Source organism: Tursiops truncatus, chromosome 5 (genome assembly GCF_011762595.2).
Source record: "Tursiops truncatus isolate mTurTru1 chromosome 5, mTurTru1.mat.Y, whole genome shotgun sequence".
In the NCBI taxonomy this organism is placed as follows: Eukaryota; Metazoa; Chordata; class Mammalia; order Artiodactyla; family Delphinidae; genus Tursiops; species Tursiops truncatus.
The window spans coordinates 27,871,782-27,888,432 of NC_047038.1; the positions used below are offsets into that span (position 1 = coordinate 27,871,782).

The window sequence follows — 16,651 nt, forward strand, 5'->3', positions numbered from 1 at the left end:
TCCCCAAAACCTTCCTCAAAATCTATTTCTTTCCTCCTTCAAAGCAGCTTTTACTGATTTCACAAGGAAGTCAAAATCAAGGGTTTCTGGTTAAAACAGTCAAGAGAGATTACATCACAGAACTTCAATGAAGTGATGCAGGATTCCTTGAAAAGACAGCAAAATGAACCATGAACCCTACTGTCTGAATTTATCAGATTTTGGCATGCCAATCCCCCTGTGTTTAACGTGCAGGCAGAAGGAAAACTGGATGAACATAAGCAGAGAATAAGATTCCCCATGCACTCTCTCGTCTCATTTCCCTGGATTGCATGGAGCAAACGACCAGGACTGGGGAGCTAAAGACATGGCAGGGGAGATGAGAACTAACATTTACTTGTTCAGCACCAGAAGGAATTAGGAGATGACTATTTAGATATTTTAGGCCCCGTGTCTCCCAGGCCCAAGCATTAAGAACAGAGGCTTTGGACCCAAAGTACCCAAATCTGGCTCCACCACTTCCTGGATATGACACAGTGGGCAAGTTACTGAACTTCTTCGTGCCTCACTTTCCTTATCTGTAAAATCAAGCTAATAATCGTATCTACCTCTTAATAAGGATAAAATAACCTAACACATGGAAAATGTTTCTGACATTATTTGAGGGCTATTTCTATCCTGACTTTATGAAGAGGAGTATTGAGGGCCCATTTTCCCCAGCCTCCTCCTTAGGCTTGGTTTAGAGGCCCAAACCTCTAAACTAATTTTTCAAAATGAAAGGCATTATGTTCTATTAGCTTTTAGAAATTCACAAAACTGATTTTCAAAAGAAACAATTTGTATTGCTTTTAGGAACTTAAGGTCATACTTCACATATTTCCTTTAATGTGTAAGATTCTGAAATTATGATTTGCTAAAATAAACTTATCAATAGCATCTGAATATCTCTAAAATATAAAATAGTCTGTCAAGAGGCTAATAAAATACTTAGACCCCCCCCAAATTTAAGGCATTTGTTTTAACCCCCTTTTCCTAGTTGTAGAAATGGAAGTGAGTAGCTTGTGCTGTTGTAAATTGAGGTTATTATATGTGACGTTTTAGAAGACAACAGTTAACTGTGATAGTTTGGATATAAACTATTTACCTCTTTGTCCATGGCATTGTTTAAAACACTAATTCCATATAGCAATTGTTTAGAACAACAACAACAACAACAAAAGGAGGGCAAAAAGGGTAAGTGGACCTTCTAAACAAGAGAGCCACTAGCTGTACATGCTCCTCTTGCTGTGTTTTTAAAGTAAATTTTCACTTATGTATTCTTAGTCTCTTATTTTCTGCTCTGTATGACTTCTAGTACTGATCCAGTTATAAAAACTGGAGCAAGGTGAGCCTCAGAAAAATGTAGGATTGCTTCTAGGGGAAGCCAAATTATTGGTCCACAAAGAAGTGCTTGCTCTTTCTCCATTACTTATTTGCTGGCTTTCAAAACTCATGGACTCAATAGTGAGGACGAAGACAACTGTGGGCACAATTTTTATATAAATTGTGAAGTTTTCAAAATCTTCATTAGGCTGTAGTGCCAAACATAATTTTCTCTTATTCTATTGGTATGATATCTTCATGTTGATCTTCAGACAGCAGAGGGGCCTTTGTCTGCATAGAGATTCAGAAGAGAATTGACACTAAACAAAAGCACCTGTTGTTTCGTTCTCCTAATGGCCTCAGAAGTGACCAGTTGGCTGCATTTTCCCCACCCTCCTCCTTGGGCTTTTCCCAACACTACCATCTCACACATCATTACTGGACGTAAAAGGAGAATAATTGAGGAGAAGATCAATAAATTTAAAAGCTCTTTAAGGAAAGACATAATGAATTTGGTACAGCACATATTTTTAGATCAAAGATGCCTTTGAAGTGACAAAACCCTAATCCATAAACTACTGAAGCACTTCCTTTCTCTCCCAAACAGCTTGTTGTCAAATAAAATGGAAGTTAATGAAATTATCTTTATCTGAAAATGGCCAAAAGAAGCCATCACCTAATGACAGCCTTGTCACAAACGACAATTGGGGAAACTGTCAGGAAGGCAAGGCCTAACAAGCAGAGGAGTGGGCTTGCTGTTTGCACTAATCTGGCCATGCAGCCCCACACACAATCCCAGCCAGCTTGCTGTGTGAAACAGCTAAGGCTTTGTCAGCGGTGGCAAGGACTGGAAAGAGTGCTCTTTCATGAATATGTATTACCATCCCTCGAAGCCTACAGAGACAAACCCTTCAAAACGGAGATATAAAACACACACACACACACCACCGATCAACAAAAACCAAGAGAACCTAAGCTACTCGGTTGAGTGTAGGGAAATGCTAGTAACTAATGAAAGATCACGCATTGGAAATTGAGCCACAGGCACCCAGTTCCATGTGTTTGCAGGATCTTTATTTCCCAGCAATTGAGATGAAATCTTTAGGGGGCTTTTCAATCTTTGGGAACCACGTCTATAGATTCCAACAGGCTACACAGAGTTACATGGTTTGCAAAGCATACACCTTATAATGAATTCACCTTCCCAATGCCAGATATGGTCTGAAATTCTAAATATGTGAAAATAATTTTCATATTAACTAAGTATACGTGCAGTTTTAAGAAACTGATCAAATCTCACATTGGCTTCCTATGAAAGTAGTAAAAACACTATATGGAAAACTATGAAAAAGATGCATTTGTCCAATATTGAGCAGAAAGACATTGTACAGGCAAAAAGTAAAAACTACAAGCAAGAAATTTTAAGGTGAAATGGGGAAAAGACCCACTCTGCAAGCCCTCTGTAATCCTAAAATAGTGTTTAAAAAAGTGTTAAAATATTTTTTAAAATTCATATTATATGTATATCCTTTTCTACAAAGATGAATTATTTCACGTTCATCTCTGGACACAGATCTAGTAGGATGTTTTTGAATGACTGAACTTTGGTTTTTCTACTGACATGGCAACTTAATTTAGTTCAAATATGAGTATATATTTAAATTCACTTTTCATAGCAGCAGATGCATAGGCAGAAGAGTAAAAGGTTGTTTCTCTTTTAGTTTTTCTTCTGATATGATAAAGTTTGGTTTCCCACTGTGCAAGAGACAAAGCTCAGTTTTGAGGGTTTTCGATATTATGCCATGTTTGCCATAGATATTTACATTTCATTAGCATATTCTACTTTACGTGAAATCCAGCATTGAACGCTCCCAGCACACTAAAGCTAATCCTCTTTAAAGAGCTACAGGCTATATTACATGTAGCCACAGCAGCAGCCGTGCCATCGTTGCATCACTTTGAAGAAGATGAACAGAGTTCTCTTGTGCGTCCCCTGTACCCAGACTCATAAACCACTGCTTTCTGTGCTGTGAAATCCTTCTGTTTTCATCAAGGAGAATTATGAGAAGGCCGAAATCCACGTTACCACTCTGAAAGCTGGATTGTACTTGAAGAGGAGATGTTATGCTGATTTCACTTTTTCCTAAGTGTCTATCCACAATGTTTTCAACTAAGATTAAAATGAACTATATCCAAGTATTTTGGGTCCTTTGATTAGCATCAAGTGCTAACCACATCTTTCATCTAGGGAATCTGATCGTGGATAATCAGAGGAAAGAGACTCAGTGATGTCACAGGTCTTCTTTTCTTTACCCTATTTTTATAGGATAACATTAAACATTTAGATGAAGTAATTTGTAGTAGCTCACTTCTCCGCAGACAAAGATGACTTAGCTAGCATTATCTATGCAGCAGATAGATAATCCAGTATCCAATTTCAACAAAATATAACAAACTAAAAGTTGTACAACATTGCAGAAAATGTAATTTTTTAGTTAAAAACTAAAGTGAGTACATCCTTCTACTGATGATATTCCCTTACTAATGCTTAGATTGTACTATAAATAAAATTGATCTTGTTTTTCTTATTTGATTATAATTAAATTGTAAAAAATGGTTTATAAATTGTAATTTTGAAAATAATTATTTGGTAAAAATTGCTATTGAAGATGTCCATTATACTGCTTAATGTTATTTTAAAGTGCCACATGGTAAATTCTCCTATGATTAAAACAGGAGACACTTTGATTTTCATACCAAATGGAAATATTTCTTTTTATTAGACTATGAGAATCTAAACCTCATCATATTGTCCCTTTTTGCCTTTACTCCCAGGAAACTCAGATTTTGTGATCAGTTCCATGCTGTCCTTCACTTAGATAATCTTGTACAAACCATCTAACCCAGACCCTTTGTTACTTGGTCCACATTCTTTACCATTGGCTTAGTAGTTCTAGACATATGAATGTGTCTCTTTATAGGTAATTTCAAATATTTTTGAACGTGTGTGCAAGTTAAAATACAATTCACAACAGTGTTCCTTATTTCATTTCGCCATTTTCTTCACAAGCATGTGCCAGAAAGTCTTTTTGGAACAATGGAAAGAACTCAGCGCTTGGAGTAAAATAGGCCTGGATTTGCCGTACACCTACTAAGTGGCAGGAATTATTTGCCTGCTCTTCTGAGGTGACTGAGCCGTGAGGCAGGCAACCAATTATTTCCGTTGCTGTAGGCAACTTTGGCACTTCCAGACACCAAAGAAAACTTTGCTGTACGTTTTCTTGCTGTACCCCTTGCTTTAATCCTGGCAATACCTAAATTCAGACTAAAGCCTCATTTATAATTAGTATAATTCTCTGCTTATTCTTATAGTCCAGTAATTTCCAAGGTAAAACATACTCTGAAAGATTTTATTACAGTCATCCAGACATTAGCAAATACCTTTCCTAGGTGGCATGCCTCCTTCTGTGTGTGTACCACTTTAAAGCTGCTAAGGCACCTCTTTCTGGGTGATTTTCCTATTCTCTCTTACATTTCTTCCTGAGTGTCTGTTTAGCGTCACTTTTCCCCCACACTTCTGATTTTTTTTTTTTTTTTGCGGTACGCAGGCCTCTCACTGCTGTGGCCTCTCCCGTTGCGGAGCACAGGCTCCGGACGCGCAGGCTCAGCGGCCATGGCTCACAGGACCATCCGCTCCGTGGCATGTGGGATCTTCCCGGACCAGGGCACGAACCCATGTCCCCTGCAGCGGCAGGCAGACTCTCAACCACAGCGCCACCAGGGAAGCCCTCTAGGATAATTCTGATTTACTATCAAAACTGAAAAAAAATCTAGACTATAATTAAGACAAGTGAAAAAATTCTCTTACTTTCAAAAGAAAGGTGTCAGGTTCAGATGATATCAGAGTCAATTTCCACTAAATCTTTCAGATTTATGTGATTTCCAGGATATTTAAATTATTACAGAAGACAGGAAAGTGTAAAAGACATTTCCAGTTCATTTTATGAGGCTGACATAACACTACTATTAATATCTGACCAAGAAAATGAAAAAAAAGATAACTAAAGATAACTATAGTAGACACAGTTGTTGCCCACTCACATCTCCAAAATATAAACTGCCAAGTGTAAATTTAATAAGAGGTGAATCTGAGCCATAAGAGGAAAGAAACCTTTACTGAGGTGAACAAAAGAACAACCAACCAAATAATATTTATGGATTCAAAGCCTTCATAGTTTAAAGATGTCATCCTCTCCTAAATCATCTATACTTTTAATAAACAACCCCAATGTCCATCAGCTGATGAAACGAAAGTGTAGCATACCCATACAACAGAATATTATTCAGCAGTAAAAAGGAACTTGCTACAACATAAACGAACCTCAGAATCATGCTAAGTAAAAGAAGCCAGACACAAAAGACCACATATTTTGTGATTCCATTTATAAGAAATTTTAAGAAAAGGCAAGTCAAGAGATAAAGAAAGAGGATTAATGGAGTAGAACGAGGGCTGGGGATAGGAACAAGGATTAAATGTAAATGAGCATGAGGGAACACTGGGTGATTAAAATGTTCTAAAACTGGATTTTGGTGATATTTGCATAACTTGGTAAATTTACTAAGAAGAATTTAATTGTACTGTTAAATGAGTAACTTTTATGGTATGTAAATTATATCTCAATAAAGACGTTAAAAATTGTATTTAGCTAGTAAGTGTCATTCATTAATTTTTGGTTATCCCTATTTACAAAAGAGGCAAATGAGGCTCAAGGAAATTAAGTAACTTGCTTGCTGTTAAAGCTTTTTGTTTTACACATCAGAATTCATACCTCAAACTGTAATTTCTGTCTGCTGTCCTCCCCTGATTGAATGCTTAAAGACATCTATCTGAATCTCATTTTACCCACTCTATTAGTGAACCTACTTTCCATTATGCAGGGTACTTCCCTATCTATCCCCACTGTATGTTGGTTACGCAGATCTATATATGTGTTAAAATTATAAAATAAAGACCAAACTAAAGGTCAATTTTACTGTATGTTAAGTTAAACAATAAGATAAATAAAAATAAAGCCAATTTATTCTGGTTTCCAGAAAACGAAAGAAAGAGAGAGCGAGACAGGAAGAAAGGGAAAGGAAAAAAATCATGAAGCTGTAATGTCTTACCTTTTAAAACTGAGGTATCTAAATAGCAGAAAAAGAGTCTGACCAAGTTACACCTGGAGGAGTGGGCTTACACACCAAAAAAAAAATTGCATGATTTTTTTCTGACTTATATTGATATCAACAGAAACTAGGGGAATGTGTGTGAAAATAAATTCTAAAATGCTAGACTAAGGAAGGAGAAAAGAACATAGCTCCCTTGGGTCAAAATGATTAACATGGGTACATTTACCAGAGATTCTAGATTCACTGTGCTGTTTCATTAGGTGGGATTGGTTATCACAATTTGGTTAGAAAGTAGAAAATACATAAGACGCCTTGGTAAGACACACATGTAACTGAGAATAAGAGACAAATTCCACGAGAGTTCAGAGATCTATTAATTCACTGATGTTTCTGGGAGTCTAGAGATCTGGGGTACACTGAGGTATCCCCTCCAAACTAAAAGACAATTTGCTGCACCTTGTATCCAGTTCCACAAAAAAAGAGGCACACACATTTGGTGGGATTCTAGTATAAGAGAGGCAAAATAATATTACATTGGTGTTGCTCCTTCCTACTTATTGAAGAAGCCATGAGGCTTCTATATTTAAGGAAGGCTCACAGCAAATGAATATTCTTCAGCCAGTTCAGTTTAAAGAAAAAGCCACTCTTGCCACTTAGCTCTTGTGACCCAGGAAATCTAATGTGTACAACATTCTGTAGCAGATCATTGAGCCCATGGAATTTCCAAATAACACAATAATAGTACAGCCCCTAGAACTGACAGCAAAGCCATACCTCTTTGACAAATAACTAATGTCCTCAAGAAACTTCTGTTTTTTTCTGTTGGGTTCTTGTAAAGACTGAATATCTGGTCATGGGAAATGAACTGATAATGATACCTGTGCTGTCTCTCCCAAATTAGATGCTGTTTGACGGACCTGTTGTTAAATTTGGATGCGCAGAGCAGCTCTCCATCATCAAGATGAAATGGCACATACAAGGTCACCCTCAACCACGTTCTAGAAGCACAAGAAACTTTCATGAGCAAATGGCTCCAACTCTCGTGGCCCCTACTCTTGCTGTAATGCCACCTCTTCCTGGACCCACACATATAAGGGACTACCTTATGGACAGGGACGAGACAGTTCAAGACTGATTTACTAATGATTATGCATAATATACTGGCAATGGCCATAAATAAATTGATGCAGCATTAGAGTTTTCCACACTGTTGGCCATGAAGGACAAGTAGGAAGATAAATCTTCACAATAAGCAGAACTTTGAGAAGTACATCTAATTGTATATTTTACCTAGAAAGAAAGATCATCATAGTGAAGATTTATACATAGAGCCTAAAGGTTTGTTTCAATGATGAGCAAGTTGGAAGGAACAAGATTGGATGACAAGGAGGTTTAGGGTAGAGGTACATGTATACACATCTCAAAATAGGTTCACGCTGTGAGAATATTGTGCCTCATGTGAATGCTCAGCAAAGGGCTCTCACTACAGAGGAGACTCAATAATCAGATGGGCAGGAAGCTCAGTACTGCAAATGTCAGCTATCCTTTCTCCCCCAGAAACATGACTATTCCTCAGTAGGTTCAAAAGCAAAGTGGCCGTGGTGACAGAGATGGAGGTTATCCATGGGCTCAACCACGAGAACTTGTTACCAAGGCAGATCCAGCAACCACCTCAATTGAACGCTTAAAATGCCAGCAGCAGAAACCCATGCTGAGACCTCCATACAGCTCCAAGTGTGGGGAACAGGGTGGCGTGGCTAGCCTCCTGCTGACTGATTATACTGAACCTCTTTCACTGTGGACTTGGTAGCAATTTTTCTCACTCGAATATGTTATGCATATAGATTTTACTTCCCTGTTATGCTTCTATGAGCAAAACTTTCTGTGAACTTACTGAAAGCTTATTCAGCCCACAGTAATCCATATACTATTACTTCTGGCCAAGAGTGCTATAGGATTCCCACAGGATTCATTGGTTTTACCATAACTCAGGAGGAGCTGGCCTTGTAGAGAAGTGCAATAGTCTGTTACAAAGACTCACAGAGCCAGCTGGAGGACATCTTATGAAGCTGGGGTACTGGCATAGAGAAAATGGTGTATGCTCCAAATCAATAACCAATATATGGTGTGTTTCACCCAAGGACAGATCACATGGATCCAGGGATCATAGGGAAGAAGTGGGAGTAGAACCTCTCATACTACGCTTCCTCCCCTTACTGAGAGTGCATTAAGGAAGCTATAAATCTAGCCTCATAATAGTTGCAAAAAGGGGAGCTGTGGTCAACATTTATATTTTCTTGCTTTCATGGTAGTGTATATGTTCATACAGTAATCTATTTGTTTTTTCCCCATCTCTTTTCACCTATCATTTTACCTAGGCTGTGTTGGTGGTGATGATCTTTATAGTTTAGTCCGTGAATAATATATATGTAGCTTTCACAAAACTTATCAAATGTCCTCTTCTTTTTCTTATTTAACTGTCTACACAATAAATTCTTTCTAGAATTAAGTTCTAAGAATGAGTCTGCATTTCCAGATGAATTTACACACTTTACTGACTCATGAGAACAGTACAATCTAGCATGTTTCTCTTTTAAACTGGTTGTCTAGAAGCTCAGAGATTCCTATAAACTCCATTGTAATGATTCATTCACTTCAGGTTTCCAGACACTGCTTCCTTCCTTTCTTCTAAATGGTTTCTGATCAGTGCTTTTCACTTTAACTTTTCCTGCACTAGTTTATACCCACTTTTAACGGTGCATGTCACTTTGGCTCCTATTTATAGATAAACCCTGCCTTTAGCAAAGCAGTTCATGACTTCCCTTAGCAGCAGCTGAGCCACAGAATGACCTGTTCACTCAGCCAGGATTTGTTGGCTGCTTACCATGTGCAGGTGCAACAGGGCCACTCCTCTTCACTGCGCACGGTCCTCATATCCTCGAGCATCCCTATTATTTCATGTCAGATGCCCATTGTCAATTCCATGGGCAACACTTTTGTGATGTGTGGCTCCTCTTATTTGGACTGTCTTTCAGAGTCTGTTTCTGACTGTTCCTCAGTCCCATCCTCTAGGTTCTGTCTTACACCAGTGGGTGCCTTTAGACCCAAATCCACTCTTAAATAAGATCTTATAATTTCTGAATTTTCTGATAACTTCTCTATTTACCATGGCTTAGACTAACTACAACATTTTAGAAGCTTTTAGAAGTTACCTGAAAACCAGAATTGCCTCATCCTGAGAGCTAGGGACTTTCTTCCTTTTGAAATGAATGAAGATGCCGTGACCGTATAGTGGTTAGTAGTCTGTATTGTGAAATGAATGAAGATGTGAAATACATGGAATTGGGACACAATGCAATCTCTGGAGAGATGTGCTCTCCACTGGCAATAGTCAACCAGGATGTTGGTGTATACGTCAGTCTCTTGAGAGTTTGGTTAGTAAAAATAAAAGGATTAGGCTGCACACAATCCACTGCTCTTTCCTCTTTTTCTATTCTTTAGGAATAATACTTGTCTGATATAGGTACAATCCCTCATGGGTAGGTGGACTATCTTCCTCTTTTTTTCCCCTAAATTGACCTTTCCTCCTTCCTGGCTGCTTGTTCTACCCAAGCACATATATTTATTCTTTAATTCATTCAACATTCTTGTAAGTACCTACTATGTGCCAGACACAAAATGTTTAAGGATAAAGAGATGAACGTGGTACTGTTTCTGGGCTCTAGAAGTACACAGTTGTGGGGAGGCTGATATGTAGACAATAAGTACAGCCTCATGATAAGTGACAAGGCAGAGGCACTATAGAGGCCTAGAGATGTCCCTTCACCTGACCCACAAGCTGAGAGGCTCTTTGGGGACAGTGACCCTGCTTTATAATGCAGCTAAAAGTCATCAATCCATCCTGTTGGGTGAGTTGCTGAGCTTTTTCACAACTGAAAGAACCAACAAAACATCTCAGGTCACTGCAGGAACAGGCAGTTTTGGAAAGTCACACTAATTTTCCCACAAACTCATGTAGTTGTGATCTGGGATAGTAAAACCTGTACTCCAAAGTAGAATTTTGAGGGAAAAAAATATGTTTCTCCAGAAGGTAGGGCACATAGATTATACAAAGTACTACAGAGCTCCCTTAGGAGTCCTGAATGCCCAGTGTGGTACTCTAGAAATTTCCTTCAGCCAGTGAAATGATGTCACTAAAGGATGGTAATTGGTCCCTAAAGGATTGCCTTGGGGAGGGTACAGAACAAATACTCAACAGTGGCGTAATCAAGCAAGGGAGGATATAATTACTTATACACATCAAAACATGTGGACTCTTTGGACATGTACAATGGGTTCAGATAATTAAATAGTGTTACATATGGATATTCTGAGAAGGTAACATTTCTGTACCCCTCAAGAGACTTACAAGAAATCTATTGATGTTCCCTACTTGATACTCCTTTTCTTTGTATCAGTGACTAGCAACCAGCATGAATACTCAACAAAACATTTCTACCAGAAGCAAATGCAGACTTGTCTCTCAAAGCACATATGATTGAGGGTGGACTCACTTTGACAGACAGATTAATGGTCCCCTTGGAAGAAGGAACCCAGTGTGTCGGCAAAGGATGCTTTTGGCTTGTACAGCCTTTATTAATGTATCCACTTTACTTAGCCCTCCATTCAACAAAACAAAAACCACTGCTTTCTCTTCTAGGTAGTCATTGCTTAATACTCATCCGATCCAAGTTCGCCATCTGCAGGTCATACAATTTACAATTGCTTTTGAGAAGATTGCATGGGAGGATTCACATGTGCCTCCTTTTGGGGGAGTTTATACTGCTGTTGATTGATAACCACAACTGATGGCTATTTACTGCATAACTACTGTCTTGTTAGATATTTCCTGGACTCTTCTTTTACATCTGTCTACACGCAGGGATTTACGTTAAAAAGTTAACAGTGAAGAGGAGCTATGAAATACATGTTTTAGTGTCATGTTTCTTAACTTAAAAAAATACAACCTCCCTTCTGGTTAACATAAAAATAACACACATTCATTAATGCTCGTATTACAAAGCACTAATAATCCTAATCATCCCTACCATTTACTGATCCCTTAGCTTGGTACCATTGGCCTAAGAACTTATAAACATTAACTAATTTAATACTTACAGCACATTTATGAAGTACTTTTATTCTCATTTTGTAGATGAGAAATCTGAGGTTCTAAGAGATTAAGCAGCTTAGCCAAGGACATAGAGCTAGTTAGTGAGTTGGAGATCTGTCTCACTTCAAATCTATGCTCTTGAAAAACCCACCATACTGCCCCCAAGGATTCCATTTTTCTGTGTTTCAAGCCTACAATGACTGCCTATGTATTTCTCAACTACTCCCCTGCCTTTGAGGTAAACATATAAATATGTGTCCTCCCAGGCAGGGAGCAGGAAAGAATAACCTTTTTCCTCAACGTGCTGTACAACAGCCAAGAGTACAACCAGAAACTGCGAAGCAGTCTCTTGCATCACCAAGCTAGTCCAGTAGTATTCCAGAAGCATTCCAGAAGTCCGGGGTAAAGCTGTGACCCACTCTTCTTCTCCCTGTTCCTGGAGCTTAGGTTGGCAAGTGTGTCCTGATCATATCTGACCCTCTCCACTGACTTTAAATTTAAAGTCGTGTTCAATCAACAATGCCTAAGGTCCAACCCTCTCTCCTAAAGGATCCTCAATTTGCAGTTTCTGTCATATTTTTCTTCAGAGTTTGCCTTTTTAGAAGATCAAGAAGATTTATTTGGGGAGGTATTTTCTTTATTTTTAGTTGAACTTGAGTTTCTATTCTTTTCTGTCCCCAAAGGTGAGGTTCACTTGGGCAAAGTGGAGGCATGCCCACTTCTGGAATCCAGTAATTTTTGGATAGGCTACCTAAATAATTAGTTTGCATGAGAAACCATAGTTCCCTGGGGACAAGAATACTTTAAAGACTGAATTAGGAGATTCTTCAGTTTAATTTAGCTGCAAGGAACAGAACATACCCAAACTAGCTTTAACATAAAGGGGAAATTATTGGGTGGACACAAGGATATCTCATGGACGTAAGGACAGAAAATGAAGATAGTCTTCATGAGGGATTACAATCAGGACATGGAAATTTGTTGGAGGCAAAAATAATCTCTCTCTCTCACTCCACAGTCTGCTTCATTCATTCCACCAAGACTTAATGAAAGCCTACTATGTCAGGCACCATGCTAGGTGGTAAGAGTGCAGAGGTGAACAGAACAGATAAGGTCGGCTTTATTCCTCTCTGTAGACCATCCGTATCTGATCCACTTACCCTGGTTTTACATGCCCTCCTGATTCAAGCCCTCAACAGAAACTGACTCAGTCTCAGCATCCTCAGTTCAAAGACAAAATCTTAGCATAACACACAGCTTGTTACCTCTGGTCCAATCAGGTATCCACCCCTGGTCCAATCAGGTACAGCAACAATGACTCTGGTAGGGAGGGAGGGGGAGTTGCATGGGACAGTCTCAGCAGTCAGGGAAGAAGAAAGTAAATTGTGTGGAAACGGGTTGTTGGTAAGGAGGATATGACCGGTGAAGGAAATGATGATCATCTCATCTCTACTGCAAAGATTTTCAAAGGTAAAAGAATGGGGCTTCCCCGGTGGCGTAGTGGTTGAGAGTCCGCCTGCCGATGCAGGGGACATGGGTTCGTGCCCTGGTCCGGGAGGATCCCACATGCCGCGGAGTGGCTGGGCCCGTGAGCCATGGCCACTGAGCCTGCGCGTCCGGAGCCTGTGCTCCGCAACGGGAGAGGCCACGACAGTGAGAGGCCCGCGTACCGCAAAAAAAAAAAAAAAAGATAAAAGAATGATGAAAGTTTCCATAACTTGATAAAAGAAAAGGAAAGCACCTCAGAAGGGCTGAAAACTCACCATGAGGTATGGAAGGGTTCCCAGACATATGGCCTATGTGGGGACACAAGTTTGAGTCTGAGTGGAAGGCTCTGAATGAAGAACGGGTTACTCAAAAGCCCTCTAACCCTGCATAAGGGGAACCTTGGTGACTTTCCTTGCGAGCAGAGAGGAGAGAGCAGGGGAATTACAGATCTTAAAAACAAGGCCTTCCTTGAAAAGTCTGAAAAAATCTTGTGGCTGCTTAGAAGTTCAAATTATCTAAGGTAAGAAGAAACATTTGTAAACCCTGGAGGCAGTCAATCTCCAGTTTTAAGAGCAGCAGATGGGGAACAGTGACACTGCAGCAATAGCTTACGAAGACTGGAAAGCCTCCCAAAAAATGGGGAGTGGAGTGGCTAAAAGGTGAAATATGCAATGATAAAATTTTTGTGATGGTTGCCTAAGTTTTTCAGGCATTAGGGCTAATGTGGTCTCTGGAAATAGGAATTATAATTATCAATGTAAAAATAAACTCCTCTCCGAAGTCTGGACTGCCAACTTGAATGTCTCAGGTACCTCACTTCTATACACTGACGAGATATTTCAGGTTAACTCCCTTCTTTCAAGAGAATCTTGAGAGGGTAAGATATGTCATTTGTTCAACTGCAAATTTCTAAGGAAGTGTTTAATTCTGATCAGATTTACTAGCAGACTCTACTTTGATTTGTAGTTCAACTTACCATTTTGAGAAAGTAAAAATCATGTCTGGTAAAAGTTCCCAAATGAGTATAGTGTCTAAAGTTCTTTAAAACTTGCAATGAAATTCAGTATATGGCAAAAGGCTGCAGATGTAAAGAACTATAGTTACTGTAATACTAACTTAGCAAGCTACAGACATTGCCTTAGGTTGTTTGGACTTAGCAGTTATTTTGTATATGAGTCATAGACTCACTTGCCATGAGGTAAGGTGTCTAGAAATTTTATTTATGAAACCAGGCGGCCTACAATAGCTTATTCTCATTAGCCCTCTCCTAATCAGATCTGAAATCTAGAACTGTTTTCTCAGGGGATGGTCATCCTAACCAGGGGACTCTTTGCCTTTTTTCAGTTCCTTAGTGGTTCCCCTTCTTCTCATTAATTAGTTAATTTGATTCAACAAGTATGTATTAAGCCCCTCTGATGTGCCAGGATCACCACAATCCTTATTCTCACCACACGATTTGGGGAGGGGCAGTCCACCCTGGGCTGTGGGTATGTCTGCAAGTTCTTGCTGGATGTTAAGAATGCCAGACCAATCTCTCCTTGCCTGGGCTATCTATCAGGTTTGTATTTGCCTCAGCCTTGAGGGATGAGGTAATGTCTTACTCTGGGCCAAAGAGTAGCCTTGCTATAAAAGCAGTGGATTCCCCAAGCTCAATGTTCCTTGGCTGCAGCAGAAACCCACTAACATCTACCTGGATCGCTCAGTATCACTCCTTTGGACTAGGAGGACATGAAGAACTGATGGCAACATGATGCTCATGCTGCTTGCTGTGCTCTGAGTAGTAAAGTCCTTTGCCTTTGACCCAAGAGTCTCATGTCTTCTGCCAGCATCCATGGAACAGTAGCAGGCTAACTTATTAACTCTAAGGAGAGTAAAATAAAATCCCAGACCCTGAAACAATCTTAATTTCCAAGAATTTCATCACCCTTAAACAAGCCTCTTGCAGAGTAAAATTCCCTAAAAGTCTGTCTAAAATAGGACAAAGGTAAAAATGTCAACTTTATTCGTTATAAATTTGTTTTTATACTTTCTACATTCTCCCAAATTTGTAGCCTGCATATTACAAATTCCATGCTCTTCAAAAGTAACAATTCTTAAAAATTAAGATCTGTGGTACTTTTCTTCCAACAATGCAAACTAAGCAAAATTTCCATGGTTTCTGCTATGTGCCAGGGTCTGCAGGGGATGTAAGGATGAATGAGACATAGTCCCAGTACTTTTAGGACTCAGGGTTTAACAGAGACAGCAAACACAAATGTGTATCTCAAATACAAGACTGAGTGTGATCAGATATAGTTGAATTCTAAGCAAAGAATGGGTAAAGGATGGGGGAGAGGAGATTTAGTTCAGTTATTGTTTATTCAGAAGTCCAAACATGAGCCAAACACTGAAGGACGGAGACACCAACAAGTGGGAAAAATGGGCGAGAGGCAGGGTATAGGAAACGAGGGAAATGGTGTGAAGAGATGCATTGCAGACAGATGGCATGAGATGGGGACACAGCAAGAGCAAAGATGCAGAAGGATCTTGCAGATCATAACAGGAACCAGCAGGTAGTCCAGGGTGCCCAGACACCACTGAGAGATGATGAGTTCAGGCCATTTCTGCTTGAAGTGCCCATGAAACCTTGTAGAGAAATGGTGCTCTCTACAAGAGGTGGGAAATGTTAGTTAAACTGAGGAGAGAGATTAGAACAGGAGATGAATCTGGGAATCATCCACACAGGGGCAATAATTGAAGCCATTACATGAGATTAAAGGAAGCAAAGGTTGGATATGAAGAAGACATGGACTTCTAGAGAATGCCTCTATCCAGGAGTCAAAGAGTGAAACAGTGGCCTGCAGAAGCAGCAGCTGGAAATGTGAGAACCAGGAGAGTGTAGAGACATGATACTGTGCAACAAGTTCTACAGGAAGCCCCAGGATAACAACTAGGAAGAGGCAACTAGATTGGGTGCCTGGAATGTTTTCATTGATCTTGTAAATAGATGTTTCAGAAGAGGACAGACCAGAAGAGTTGATGCATGAGTGTTAAACAAGGAAGTTTAACAGAACTATTCTGAGAAGCACTGCTGTTAAGGGAAGGAAAAAGAATATAGTCTCAAGGGAAATGAATATTTCATAAGAATCATTAGATTTGAACATGTGCATAGGCTAAGGAGAAGATGTCAGAAGGCAAAATTTTTTAAAAAGAGAGATGAAAGAAAGGGACTATGAATAATGAGAAAAATCACAAAATAGGTAAAAAGATGTTGGTTTAAGAAGATAGAAGGAGTAGGCTTGGACACAAGGTAGAACATTGTTTTTCTGAGGCAGAATGGAAGGAGAAATGAATGGCTAATGATATAGAGAAAATCTGAGAGTTCACCATGGATAACCCGGTAACCTAAGTCAAATAGATGGAAATATGGCAGGAGTGAGTTCAGTTTGAAAAGAGAGATCCTGGATTGAAACAGGTGCTGTGGAGAATTGGAAAGATAATCAATTAAGGATGAATAAAAGA

At 39.3% G+C, this 16,651-nt stretch overlaps 1 protein-coding gene across 18 annotated transcripts in view; it reads right to left on the reverse strand.

Annotated features, from left to right (window-relative positions):
- ALPK1 (alpha kinase 1) overlaps positions 1 to 16,651 on the reverse strand; it is a 132,374-nt gene that overhangs the window by 86,287 nt on the left and 29,436 nt on the right. For 2 of the 18 annotated variants that reach the window (XM_073804966.1, XM_033856760.2), the window contains exon 3: positions 7,428 to 7,508. The exons of 14 other annotated variants lie outside the window; for them this stretch is intronic. The gene's annotated coding sequence lies outside the window, so the exon portion shown is untranslated. Of the gene's footprint in view, positions 1 to 7,388; positions 7,509 to 16,651 lie in introns of those variants that run through there. 2 more of the 18 variants (XM_019927819.3, XM_073804965.1) reach the window with 2 other exon arrangements.